Source organism: Orbicella faveolata, unplaced genomic scaffold, assembly GCF_042242905.1.
Source record: "Orbicella faveolata isolate gen_17 unplaced genomic scaffold, um_ofav_v1 contig_25, whole genome shotgun sequence".
NCBI classification, from domain to species: Eukaryota; Metazoa; Cnidaria; class Anthozoa; order Scleractinia; family Merulinidae; genus Orbicella; species Orbicella faveolata.
The window spans coordinates 26,967,939-26,982,997 of record NW_028301553.1 but is presented as its reverse complement, the minus strand read 5'-3'; the positions used below and the strand labels follow the sequence as shown (position 1 = coordinate 26,982,997).

Sequence of the window (15,059 nt, the reverse complement as noted above, 5' to 3'; positions counted from 1 at the left end):
GATGAAGTTGAAAAGGAGTTGGATAAATTAGAGAAAAATGGGGTAATCGTTAAAACTGACAGATCAGACTGGGAAAGCCCAATAGTAGTTGTGCCAAAGGCTGACAAATCGGTTAGAATTTGTGGGGACTACAAAGTAACCATCAACTCAGCTGTTGAAGATTAGCTGTATCCCCTTCCCACTCAACAGGACTTGTATGCTGCCCTCTCGGGATCAAAATTTTTCAGCAAACTTGATTTGTCCCATGCATATGCTCAGCTAAGTGTTGACAAAGCAAGTCGTGAGTACCTGACAATTAGCACACACAAGGGACTCTATTCCTACACCAAATTACCATATGGGGTTAAATCAGCACCTAAAATATTCCAAGCTAAAATGGATATGATTTTGCAAGGAATAGAAAAATGTGTGTGTAAGCAGGATGACATTCTTATTGGTGGTGTCAGTTGGCAGGAGAATATCAAAATCCTGGCTGAGGTATTGGAGAGGTTGCATAAATACAACCTGCATTTGAAGATGGCAAAGTGTGAATTTCTGAAGAGGGAAGTTGTCTATTTGGGTTTGAAGATAGATGCTGAAGGTTTGCATCCAGTTGAGGAAAAAGTGGATGCTGTAAAAAGGGTACCAGTACCACAAAACGTCAGTGAGTTGAGATCTTTTTTGGGCATGGTCCAGTACTATCATCCATTTCTACCAGGTTTAGCAACCACACTAGCACCATTACATGAGCTCCTCAAAAAGGGTGTCCAGTGGACATGGACAAAAGAGTGTCAGCAAGCATACGAAGCTTGTAAACAAGGTCTCACCAGTGATGCACTGTTGGTGGATTATGATGGGGACCGTGAACTGAGACTTGCTTGTGATGCGTCCAGCTATGGAATTGGAGCAGTTATTAGCCATGTGATGGATGATGGCCAGGAGAGGCCAATAGCCTATCCCTCTCGGACACTGAGTTCAAGTGAAAGGAACTATGCACAAATTGAGCGTGAAGCATTATCAATTGTTTTTGGTGTAAAAAAATTTCACCAGTTTTTGTATGGGCGTAAATTTACCCTGATCACTGATCGCAAACCATTGTTGGCAATTTACAATCCAAAATCCGCTATCCCCACACTACCAGCAGCTCGAATGCAGAGGTGAGCTCTAGTACTTTCGGCGTATGACTATGAGATTGAATACAAAAGATTTGAAGACCATGCCAACTGTGATGCTCTCTCAAGGCTACCACATGAGGACTCCACAGTGGGAAGTGAGGGTGTGGTCTACAGTGTGAGTGTAATTGATGATGATTTTCCAATCACTGCAGAAGATATAGGAAAGGCAACCCTTGTAGATCCTGTACTTGGTAAGGTACATCAATTTGTGATGTCAGGTTGGCCAGAAGGGTGTCCTGATGAGACCCTCAAACCCTATCATAATAGAAGAAATGAGCTGTCCTGTGAACAGGATTGTGTCCTTTGGGGCTCTAGGGTGTTATTCCACCAATCTTTAGAGCCAAAATGCTGGGGCAGTTGCATTGGGAATACCCTGGTATATGTGGTATGAAAGCAATTGCTCGTACATGCATGTGGTGGCCAAAAATGGATCAGGAAATTGAGGAAGCAGTGAGAGTATGTACAGTATGCCAAAATGTTAGAAATGCCCCACCCAGTGCACCCCTGATCCCATGGAAGTGGCCAACTAGACCATTTCAACGGATCCATATTGATTTCTGTCAGAAGGGTAATGATTACTTCCTTGTTGTAATCGATAGCCACTCAAAGTGGATTGAAGTGAAACATATGAGCTCTACAACTACTGAACGGACTATTGATGAGCTCTGTTTAATTTTTGCTACTCATGGTTTATCTGAAGAGGTGGTGTCTGACAACGGACCACAGTTTACGTCCACTGAATTTGCCGAATTCAGGCGCAAAAACGGCATCAAGCACACGTTGGTTCCACCCTATCACCCTCAATCTAATGGGGCAGCGGAGAGGTCTGTGAGAGTTGTTAAGGATGCTTTAGTTAAACAAGTGCTTGAGGGTAAAAAGGGCATCTCTATGAAACACAGACTTGCTAATTTTCTATTTCGGTATCGCACAACCCCTCACAGTACAACTGGTGTGACCCCCGCTGAGTTGATGGTGAAGCGTTGCCTACGAACAAGGTTAAGTCTGATTAAGCCTAATCTGGCACAAGTTGTAGAGAATAAGCAAGAGAAACAGAAAATGTATAAGGATTTGAAATGTAAGAGGGAAAGACTGATAAGTGGATTCCAGGCACTATAATTAAAGTTTGTGGGCCCAGAACCTATGTAGTTACGACAGGACACAAAACCAGATATGTACACACTGATCACATGATAAGAGCACATGATAATGTACCAGATGATGTCAGTGAGCCAGATGTCGTGGTGCCTGAATCAAGTGGTCAGAAAATAAATGATGATAATGTGAATCCTCTCGATAGTACTTCTGAACCACATGTAGATCTGCCTGAGAACGAGGATACCGTTGTATCTCCTTTAGTTGTAAGTAGTCCACCTACAGTTTTGCGAAGATCTCAAAGGATTAGAAAACCAGTTGTTAAACTTAAACTGTAGCTGTAGGTTATCACTATGTCTTGGGTATAAGTGCATCCTGAAAATCTGGGGGAAAGCAGTGTAATATATTCGTAACCGGAAGTTGTGTTAAGCTGTTGTATTACCCAAGATGCTTAGAGAATAAAGTTGTTAGGTTGAGCAAACCTCGTGAACTTGTGTTCTTATGTCACCAAGCCATACTTTTGCTAGTATGTTTCACCACCAATCTTCAACATGTTTTTCGTTTCTTCCTCCTTTTAGCTCGCCTTGAATACTCGTTGCTGGCCTCGGAGGAAAACGAGGAAGATCGAGAAGTTTCACTGCTTGTGCTGCTATCAGAAACATGTTCAGAATCTCCACATTTATCCGACCCATCCGCCATTTTCCTACATGAGCCGGTCACTGGTCAGAGCCCGCACGATTTTGGCCAGCGGGAACCAATAGAAAGAGACGAACTGCACTTGTTTCTTAAGAGCGCTTCCCAAGCCCGCAATCCTTTTGTACAACAGCTTACCACGTAATACCCGATCGTTTAAAAAGTTTTCGTATAACAGAAACAAGAACGGAATTCCAAACTCGTGACTTTTTCTTGCAGGGGAGCACGCCTCACCAGGGAAACTAAGAGTCTACACCAGGGAGGAATAAAATTCACCAGGGAGTTTTCAAGAAAACACCAGGTGCCAGGGAAGTCAAAATTCCACCAGGGAGGGCAAAATAACCCACCAGGTCGGGCTTCACCAGGTCTGTTACAGAGGGGTGTCATCTTATGGGAACGCAACGGTTTTGCTTGAAAGGTCAATTATTCTTATATTTTGTGAATAAAATCTACTTATCCTGTTGCTGTGTTGTATTCTTTGTTGTTTGCCAGCTCCTCAGAGCGATCTAACGGCGAGATATCGTTCTATGGGTTTCAACTAGTACTAGTGATTTTTCAAGCAAAACCGTTGCGTTCCCATACAAACCTTTACAAATTCAAGCCTTTGTAACACAACACCTTCCGTAGGGCTACATGGCGAGAGTTACGTTTAGCTTAGTCAAATTCGGTCGTTGTGTAGTAGTATATACTGTATACATGTATGCCATAAACTTGTCACGTTTCACTGAGCGTTCGCATAAAAGTAACAAAAAAGCTAACTCCTCGCATTGTGAGCTTAGGCCGCCTGTGTTATATGTGACTTTCGTTTTCATGGCGTTAGGATAGAATGTTTTCTTAGTAGCGATCTCTGCTGGGAAGCCAGCTGTGCCTAATTCTAAACAGTTGGCGCAAAATAGCTAACACACGACATTATATATAGTAGCGGACAACAAACAGGGCGAATGCAGCATTGTGATTAATGGGTCTCCATTAACCACAATGCTGCATTCGTCATTATTCTGGTCCAAACAAGGAAATCTTGACCCCAATATATACAACAACTAGACGAAATCAAAGCAGTCGACGACGGCGAAACAGGCCAGCGGGAAGAAAAGTCCAAAACTGCAATTTTGTTTGGCTAATTTTTCGCGTATCTAATGAATCGCGACTTACTCATTGATCAAGTTCACGTAAAGTATTAGCATTGAACGTTTCAAGGCGACGACAAAGCCACGACGGTCGCGAACGACGCAAGTTTATGTTCCACCATTTTGGTTGTGTTTTCTGGATTTCATCCCGGTCGACCGGGCTGAAATTTCCCATATGAACAGACCACAAAATTGGTCCCGGTTACCGGGCTCATATGAAGAGGCCCTGACAGACTTAATAAGTGACAACAGGTTTTTCCGCTCTGAACTCTAACTAGGGGACTGACGGGCGTTAAGAGGCCTAACTGGCCGGAAGACTGTGCTTGACTCGGGAATTAGCTCAGAGCAACTCGCTTGCTGCGGGAAAGGAAACTGTCACGGGTTCCAAAGTACCGTTGGATCTGCTACAGTTGAGATCAGGACATTCAGAGAACTTGGACTTCACACGTTTATTCTTCGTACTTCGCTATACGTCTACGATGTACAACTCGTTGACGTAAAATCGACTCACAAGAGTGCGAGCACTGCTTTTGTATCACACAACTCAAATTAACATCATAGAAAACAACAAACATCAGAACAAATGGAAGGAGACTGGATAAAATCTTCTTCTTTTACAACTAAAACAAAACGAACGGATTCAGCTGGAAAGTTCGCAAACCAACGCCCAGCTAGACAACGTTAGCTTAAACGTTGAAAGGAGAACTAATGACAGCCTAGATGACATGAATAGAGTTGGGGGCATTGAAACGGGCGTTAACTAACTAAACTCAGTTTTACAAAATAAATGTGCCAACAAAACTCAACAAAAGATATATGCGTAGGCTGTATACTCAGCGTAGAAAGCTGCATAAAGATACATTATTTTTCGGCCAAGGTTAAAAAAAAAAAAAAAAAAAAAAAAAAACAACGTGAAACTAAAAGAAAATTACTTGTCCAATGTTTTTCTCATTTCACAATATTAAAATTTGAACAGCGAAGACCATTACGCGGGTGTATTGAAACTTATTTACTTAAAACGCAATATAGATTGCTTTATCGCAAGTCACTGCTTATCTAAGTCCTGAACACGAAAGAATTGTCGACGAATATACCAGCAAAACAATGCTCCAGCAAAATTAAATTAGAAGTCCTATTTTTTAATATTATTACTATATTTTTCCCTTGACAAGAAGATATCAGAAAGATGAACGAAGACGTTGTGATTATGTGTAAGATCGTGCATGAGAAATATATTACCTTATGATCTAAGAAGGAACATTGACATGTCATTTATTGCGTTCGGTAAATGTCCACAGACCTTGTCATCTGTAATGAGCACTCAGCTGAGAAATTGCAAGAAATGAATGAAAGTCTGTTCGTCTAAATACAGCCCTAGAAACACGAAAAGCATAATCCAAAGAGTTTATTATGATTGTCAGTTACCACTGAATAACAACAGACTTGACGACTGTTGATCTGAGAAGATGACTGTAACTGTTGCGGTGGTGTTTGGTTGGAATTTCTTGCTGACAGCGATCTCCGCCGCGAGCACTAATGTGTCTGTGTCTAAATCGTCGGTCCAAAATGGCCAAGGGACAACAGTGGCTCCAGCGGGTGACAAATGCGGTACTGTGGTTCATGGAAACTACTAAGCCGGGGTGAACAAGGAGGTCAAAGCCATTCTTCAGGGAATCCAAGCTCAGTTGTCCGAAATGCAAGAACAACTACTGGAAATTAAAATATGTAATGGCAACAAAACAGGTGAAGAAAAAGATCAGTGCTTCGCTCATTGAAGACCACCTTTTCAATCCTTCGTCAGCTAATTTCTGACCTATCTGATAACATTAAATATGCAATTCTAAATGACTTGCTTCGTGCTGGCTTAAGTTTGCGCAATATTTAATGTGAATTTTCGAGAATTTTAAGGATAAAAAATTGAGTCCGAATAGTGCTTATAAAACTTGCAGCGTAAATACTATTTGGCTTGTTAGTCTAGCACTTTCACAGCCCGAGACTGCTGGCAAAAAAGTTAAAGTGAGTTGATTCCTTTCCTTAGGCAACAACAGAAACTGTGCTGATCTGTACAAAGCCGGTGAAAGAATCAGTGGTGTGTACACGATCAACCCAGATGATGGCCACCCTTTTGATGTTTACTGTGACCAGAAAACAGCCGGTGGACGGTGGACAGTGATACAAAAGAGATTGGACGGCTCGGTTGATTTTTACTGAGGCTGGGCAGACTACAAACGAGGGTTCGGCAACCTGAATGGTGAGTTCTGGCTTGGACTGGACAAGATGCGCCGACTGACCAAGGAAGGAAGAAACAGGATTCAAGTAGATTTAGAGGACACTGAAGGAAAAACTGCCTATGCTGATTACGACATGTTCGCTGTGGCGAGTGAGAGAGCCAAGTATCAACTAAGCCTGGGGACTTACTCTGGTAAGGGAATGAAACTGATTAATTAGATCGATTACTAACTACAGTGACGGTAGAATTGACCTTTTTAAAATGGCCCCGCCGTATAAGAAGTCTGGAGACCTGCATTATCTACCTAAGCGACGTTCTTTTTTTTATTGTTTTTTACCCAGGAACTGCTGGCGACTCTTTTTCCTTTCAGCGCGGCGCTCCTTTTTCGACCAAAGATCAAGACAATGACCCGGATGCCCGTCACTGTGCAGTAACCTTTAAAGGAGGATGGTGGTACAGTACCTGCCGCCTAGCAAACCTGAATGGTCTCTATCATCACGGTACTCACGAGTCCCACGCTGATGGCATCAACTGGCATTCTTAGAAGGGAGACTATTACTCCGCCAAGAGATCTGAGATGAAAATAAGACCAGCAGATTTTTAGAAGTTTCAGTCTGTAACCCATTGGGTTTTGCTTCATCATGAATAAAAGTGATTTTATTCAAATTTTTTGATGAAAGTTGCTTTGGTCTCTCGAAAAAGAAGGGCGGAAATACTATGTTGGGAATTTATTGTTACGAATTAATTAAGATCTTTTCTTGCGCTTTTTAGTCAAGCAGCCTCTACGCTATCTTTATAAGAGGAGGAGGAAAAAGAAGAAAAAGCAAACAGAAGCGAGAGAACAGAAAACCTTGCTTTCCCCTAAACCGCTCAAAAATAATGCCTGCAATCAAGTTTAAATGAAATGGTCTTCGCAAACTCATTAATAATTTGTCAACTGTAAGTGTCATTGTCAGAGAAAAACCGGGCAGGTACACAAGCTATCAAAAAAGATAAACCGTGAACCATGACATTTGCTGAAGTATGCGTTCGTTTCTCTTCAGTCGAGACATTAACACATTATGATTTTGGCTTCGTCTGCAGCACCTGACATTTAGGGCACCTTTATGTGAATGGTGAGATATTCTAATCTACCGGCGTGTCGCGAATCGCAGTAAATTTTCGCGGGTCCGAAAAATTGAACTTTTAAAGTGGCTCTAAACAGTTTTCTTTGTTTTTTTTTTGTTTTTTTTTTTTTGAGACTTATAGAACTAGGTGCGATTTCTCGGGCTTGGAACTTAACTGTTTTGAATGGCTGTACTATATTCTTTTAAGGTAACTCTCCACTGGCCTTCCATTGTGTTTGAGTCCTAAATTAAGGTTGCACTGTTCTGTTGCATAACAACAAACCTGACCCACTTTTTACCATCAATTGCATCTATCTTAAAAACTACGTCGGTGACCCCATATTTATTTTCTAAATTTTTTTTTTTTAATAGCCACAGAAGAAGAAACAGGGCAAATTATGAAAAATTTTGTAGCGTGGATTTTGCTTACATTAAAAAATGGAGTTTTCCAAGTTGGAGAAATTCCACTCCACAATTTTCTTTATAATTTCGCACAGGCATTTCGCTTTTGCTGTTGAATATTTTTTTGCATTAAAAAGGTAGGGTCACCGGTTCAGTCTTTGAGATATTAGCCTCGTGGATAAGGAATTTTTGCACGCCTTCTGCACCCAAATTAAAATCCCGACTTTGCAAGATCGCCCCTTCCGCATGCGTGAAGGCGGTCCGCTGATCAATAAAGCCCGCAATCCCACGCGAATAAACGCGAATAGTGTTTGCAGTGGTTTTTTTTTGTTTTTTTGTTTTCGCTTTTTGTCGTTAGCACCATAAGAAGTAGAAGAAGAGTACCATAAATATCCGAAGGTGTGACTGGCCAAGTAAAAAGAACGAAGAAAATTTTAAGAGTAGTTATTTTCCTGCTGTTTTTTAGATTGATAGCTTGCGCGATCGATCACAACGTCAACATCGCAATTTTCGTTTACGTTCCGGTACAGCGGTTTAAAAGAGTGTTTTTCCTTTGAAATTGCCCGAAGGATGGATGTTTTCGAAGGTAAAAATAACTGATATCGCAAATAGCTTACTAAACTTCGTGGAAACAAAGTTTTACGAAGTAGGTCTCGCGCCGCCATGTTTGTTTTAAGTTTTGCAAACTTTAAATCTCGCGCGTGGTTTCGCGACCCCTCTGATGACCGCGTGATGCCTCGCACTGAAGCGCGCGTTAAAGCCCAGGCGTCTCACGGAAATATTATTGTTTTGAGCCACGGAAATTTCCCGGAAAAAATGTTCGAAAATTTGGGTATACCCCACGAGGTTGTCCTCTTTTTCGGAAATTACGCAAATTCGCAATTTTCCTATTTAGCGCTAGTTCTTTTGGCCGCGAGTTGGACATCTCACGCAAGGATGACGGCAACGCGCATTCGAAAATGGAAATACTGTAGAATCTTTCCACTTTTATGTCGATAAACAGTAGCTGCAGCTGAATTCGTCAAGAAAGCGTTTTATTAAAATAAGGCCCCGTGGTGTACTTGTTTGTTTTGCATAGGTTGGCTAGGAAATGTACAAAGATTTATAACGCATGCAGAACAATTGTTGGAGTCATTAAACCCTTTGTTTTGCGACGTTTTGGCTACATGTTAGTCCACACGCCCAACAAACGGCAAATTACAACAGAGCATCTAACTTTTCAATACGCACTCGTAGCGTTTCACGCCATCTTGGATTACATTCTTTTTCTAGTGCGAGTCCCCTATCGTTCTATAATAACTAGTTCCAGTTCTCTACACACCGTTGTAGTTTTTTAAGGTCTCTACTGTTGTGGTCTCTAAAAAGTAACGACGTCGACTTATCAGTGTTCTGTTTGCTTTGATAATTGCGATTAAACCTCGAAATCACTGAAAAATTCCAAGCGAACAAAACTGCGCGGCTTGTCGTTTTGCACACTGGAAAAGTCTGTACCATTCGCCCATGGAAATTTCCGGAAATTCACACCGGAATTTTCGGTCGAATGGAAAGCGCCCGTTGTTTCGGAAAAAAAATAAGTAATGTTCAGTAATGCCTGTGCCATATGTTTACATAATTCTTTTCCAGAATTCTTCACGAAATCTGCACAACCACAGGAGGGACTTTTTCCTATTTCTACTTTATGATTAGAATTTTTTCTTAGGTTTTCTACGATGTAGGCTCTTTGATGGGCTGTGGAGGAGTCCATTGATTTTATCTTGAGCTCTTCCTTCTCTCGTTTTGCCGTTTGTAGCCTATCGATAAAGGTTTTACAACGAGTAGGTCGGTACCGTCCTTCACGTGTTCCGGCAGACCTTGTCGTTTGACGGACACTAGCATTGTGGTGATCGCAGGGGTTGGTACTTCTAGGCGCATCTTGGTCTTGAGAAGCTGATATATGGTCTTCGTCACACAGATCCTCTCTGATCAGGTCCTCTCCGAGCCGTTGAGCCCTACCGATCTGATGCAAGGCTTTATTTAGTTTTTCTTGAAGAGATGGGCCTGTTCCACCCTTCCCTGTGCCGTCCCTACAGACTCTGGGGGAGGGGGAGGGAAGTCTCAAGGTAACTCTAAGGGGGGATTTCAAGAACTTCTTTCATTGCTATAATGTTATGTCAACAAACGATAGCGGGGTTGATATAATGTTCCAAGTCAAGGTTTAACTGAAGCAGAACGTGAGAGAGAAGAGTCGAGAGTAAGAATTAACAGGCAAAGAAGTAGCCAGGAAGATCGCGAAAGATAGCAGGCGCGGCAAGGGCTAGAGAAAGGAGGCGAAACAGTACTGAACAATGCCGTGAAGTAGAGCGGGTCAGGGCTGAGAGAAAGGAGATGAAACAATACCGAGCCATGCCATGAAGCAGAGCTAGCGAGAGCTTGAGAAAGGAGGCGAAATACCCGACAAATTGACTCAGAAGAACTTCCTAAGTTAATTCGCGCGTCGAGATCTGATGTGCAGTCGTGCAAGGAAAGTCACATTATTCATCAGCTAATCAACAAGGGAAATCAAACGCTTCCTCTGTTTAGAGAAATTACAGAACGCTAAATACAGCGAAAAAGGTGGTTGATTCGTCGATCTAACCATCGAAAAGATCAGTTCAGTTCAGTCTTCATAAGTTTCTGCTTGGAAGATTTACACTGGCCGACTGAGTGAATTGCCAACTTGCGGTAAGCGACATATATTTTGTTGTGGTTAAGTTGGTTAACCCTAAACCCTTCAAGTTGCCTCGGCGAGATAAGCTTATCTTCTATAGGTAGACTATAAGTATTTTTTTAAAAGTCTTCCTGATTTGAAGCCATGGTTCGAAACATTTTACAAATTACATCGTTTTAATTTCGCTCATTTCTAAACAGTACCATTTGAGTCGCTTTATTGTAAACAAATAGTTTCTCGTCGACTTTCGTCTTTAACCATTCGTCCAAAAATAAGAATGGCAAATTTTGAAGTTTTTTTGTGTTAGTATAGGCACAGTCGCTTCATAGACTGCTAAAACTTCCTCTTTGTTGTCAATAAACCATTTTAAGCCGAAGCGAAAAATTTGCTTGTTTTTGGTGATTTGCAAGTTGTGTTTACAAAGTATGGAAATTTCGGGTTTCGACCAAACACTGACCCCCTACTGACGCCCTCACTGATCCCCTGCTGACCCCTCTACTGACCCCCCTTTCACTTCATGATATGAGCCTGCAATCCTCGTGGTTGCAGTTGGCCGCCATGTTTTCTGTAATAAGAGATTTGGTGATTAAAGCCTAATATTCTACAGGCAAACGTCTAAAAAAGGCCAGAACTCTCAATGGGACCTATTCAAGTTCGTCAATAAATTTTGCTTACCTGAAAATTCCAAAATGGCGGACGCGTTGCAGATTTCTAACTCCCTTCCCATTTGACTGAAGGATTTGTCACGGAAAATCGAGCACAGAATAAGTTGGAATATCATCAAGTATGGTATTTGTACCCATTAGAAAATTAAACAATGAAAATAGCGAGGAAATTCTGGCAAATCAACACGCACGCGACTAACCGCGAGCGACATGCACACGATTACATCAACCGGAAGTTTATTTTGGCACCCCTGTAGCCCCAGGTCCCTCGCCTTCCGCATGCACAAACCACGTTGCACATGGCTTTAGTCATGGACGGTAAGTGGCATTACTGTTTTTCATCGATTTGCCTTTTATTTTGCACTTTGTATTATCCGAATTATGCTATGAACCCATATTATGAAATTTATTCTTGTTACTTTTCCTTGCAGACGATCTGGATGTGGTAGAGCTTGTAGAAAGTTATGTTGGTTACTTGCACAAACAAAGCTATCTAAGATTAGTATCACCCAACTAGTGGACTAATGCAAATCCTGCATTTTGATTGGCTACGCTACTAGGGAACTATTAGTAATAGTCCTCGAGTAGCGAAATTGGCGCCATCGAGCGTGACGTTTTCTTTCGTTTTATTTCCAAACAAATATTTCTTCAACTTGCATTTGCTAACTTTATTATTACCTTTCCTGTCCGACTAGTTGGGTGATACTAAAACAATTAGACCCTTCGCCCTCAAGGGCCACGGGTCAATAGCCCATTCGGCTTCGCCTCATGGGCTATTGACCCGTAGCCCGCAAGGTCTACGGGTCTAATTGTTAATTAAATGAGATTGAGTTACCTTGAGAATCCATGGTCTTTTTGACGACTTTGTACACCAAGGAGAAAGTAACCCACCGGGCTTGTCCAAATGGTTTATACTACTGACAGTTATAATTACTGCAATTCTTAAAATGCGAAAACAAGGCGAGAGGCCTGGAACTACCTTATGAAATTCGTCTTCCGGTTGAGGTTTACGCGCGTGTTCGTGTCGCTCGCACGAGCAGTCCATCACGAGCCTTTCGCGAGCCTGCTCATTTGTCAGCGTTTCTCTTGCTTCATTTTCCAATGCGTACGAAAACAATATTTGATGATATTCAAGCTTATTCTGTGCTCGATTTTCCGTCAACAAAATCTCACTAAACAGTCAAAGGAGAACAAGAGAGTCGGAAATCTGCAACGCGTCCGCCATCTTGGAAGTTTCAGGTAAGCTAAATTTATTGATTAACTCGAATCGGTCCCATTGAGAGTTCTGGGCTTTTTTAATTTTCATTTTCTCATTGATTTTATAGAGGGTTTGTAGGGGGGTCAGTAGAGGGGTCAGTGGGGGGTCAGTAGGGGGTCAGTAGGGGGTCAGTTGACCCTGGTCAGTGTTTTGTCGAAACCCGGATATTTCCTCGTTTTTGTGACTTTAATTTATTCGGTTTGATGAAATGCTTGGGTAAATTCTAGGTTTTAAGTTAAAGACTGGTACTGAGCTACCGCCATTAAAATGACTGCAAAGCCGTCATATAAATTATTAATGTGAATATAAATTATTGAACTTTAACACTGTAAGTCTTTGAACGTCTGGACGTTTTCAGGCTTGTAAATGCGTTTCATGGCTTTAACTTAAATGATAATGATGCTTAAACGAATTTTCTTTATCCTTTCTTTCACAATCATACTTCAGGCTTCAGGCTTCAGACTGTTTGATACTCAGATGTAGTGATATACATCATTAGTTGATATGTGTGTATGTAGATTTTCCCGTTTTATTTTATTGTTGTCCAGTTAATTTGGTTTGCTGAAATGCTTAGTTTAAATGTGGAGTTGAACATTGTGCATTTAAACCCTGTCTGTAAATAAAGCTCAACTTTGATTTGCTATTCGATTTCATTAGTGCCACATGGCCCCCATTTTCCTTATGAGAGGCTTTTTGTGTTTACATGTCAGGCTTTGGTGCATTACACTTATTTTCCATTAAAATGAGACAGTAATAATTAAAAAAAAAAAAGACGTGTAAAGAGTTATATTCGGTAATGAACAATGTAAATGAAAATATCATTTAATATTATATATTTATAAAACAGTTAGGGTGAATAAGTCCTCGCCCTGTCCATTTCTCTGTAATATTGTTGCGGAGCGAGCGGGGCGAGCGAGCAGCAACATATAGTTTGAGAAGAATGTATAGAAGAGAAGTAAATTCCCAAGCAGACTCTGTGATCCCCTTCAGCAGTATGATTTTATCATGTCAGCGGTCACCCCATCTTATTAATATTCAACTGGCTGAAAACAAAAGATAATGACAGGCCCACACGGACTCCACTCGTGAATTGTGATAGCGATGCATTTTAGCCTTTAATTAAATTTTCGCTCTAATGTATGGTTGGCGAAATGGTGCAAAATTCACAAAGTTTATATTCATTCACATTTAATGTTGTTATTATTATTCACGAATATATTTATTCACATTCAACAACTAAATTTATATTCAAGAAACATATTAATTCGCATTTAACGACGTATTTCGAATTCACGAATATATTTACTCACATTTACGGGATGTATTCATTCATATTCAACGGTTTATATTCATTCACATTCACGATCGAAATATTGGTTCAATATGGTGCAATATTCATTCAACATTTTTCTGCGCATCGCCACGTACTGCTGGGTGATATGTCGTAACAAATGACAAACTTTCGTTTGAGTCTTTTTTCTTTGTTGGAGAGTCAACCTTCCGTCTTCGAGGCGGCTAGTTGTACTTTGACATTTTCCGAGTTGCTTTCAAGGGCAACTGATGGTTGAACCGGTGGCATCCAGTTTGATTTAACATGGAACGGATGTGGTTCTTTGGTTTGACCGTGAAAAATATATTGAAAAACATATTGGCGCATTCGCCTTGCAAATTGTTCAAAATCTTGCAAGAGTTGATGCCTGATTTTTGTTCCGTCTCTTACGGGTGTTGGGATAAATTTGAGACCCTTTGATATCACGCTGACTTGGCTGCCAGTAAGTTGGTGGCTTGAAAAATTTTTGAGAAATTTTTCATTAGTCTCACCTGTTTGTGGCGTTTTTTTGGCGCGTTCTACGCCTTTGATTTTTGGATAGGCAAGCGCTCTTAAAATGGTTTGTGCTGGTTGCTGATGGCTCAGAGAATCCGGGGCGTATTCCCTTATATGGGCCATATAGGTATTTGCGGCCCCAAAGGGTATGGGTTTTCGGCCGTTTTGATCACAACTTGGGTATCGATTTGGGCATTTTGGTCTTAAATAGGGTATGGTTTTTGTGCTCTAGTCTTGAATTTGATATGTTTTTTTAGAAGAAGCAACTTTTTCATCATTATCGATAAGACCATGAACAAAAGCCCTTCACAATTATGTTTAGGGCAACTGTTTCAGCCGCAACGGCCATAAATAGTGTATATCCAATTTTTGTTCTGGTCATGAATAGGGTAGGGGAAAATCGCAGATTTTGAAGCGGGCCGCACAACCCCACCCAATTGAATGTTTTTCTGGGAGTACCCCCGGGCAGAGAAGACAATGTTGTAATTTTCAACATGTTTATTTGTGTTAATTACATGTGCTGACACAATAGTCGTGAGTGCCAAGATCTTTTTCTCCAATTCGGTAAGGTTTAAATTGTCGTTGTTTACAATGTTTGGCGCCGGTTGCACTCAAAACGACCATGCCTATTTTCATCAGTACGTCTTGGAGACGAAAGTGTAGGCCTAGTCTTTGATTTGTTTCTAATTTATGGCTGTCAAGCCTTAGTTTATGGAAGCGCGCGAGGGCGTTAACAAGCGCATGTTCGGCAGTTTGCTTTGATGTCTTTGATTTCCATTTGGGAAGCACTATGAGGCGCGATATTGGCCCGAGCAGAGTAC

At 41.2% G+C, this 15,059-nt stretch overlaps 1 pseudogene across 1 annotated transcript; it reads left to right on the top strand.

Moving 5' to 3' along the window:
• The first annotated feature begins 5,519 nt into the window (after positions 1-5,519).
• LOC149109703 (ryncolin-1-like) lies at positions 5,520-6,962 on the top strand (annotated as a pseudogene). The gene is made up of 3 exons (XR_016208605.1): positions 5,520-5,809; positions 6,105-6,488; positions 6,638-6,962. The product of XR_016208605.1 is annotated as a ryncolin-1-like (transcript).
• The last annotated feature ends 8,097 nt before the right edge of the window (positions 6,963-15,059 follow it).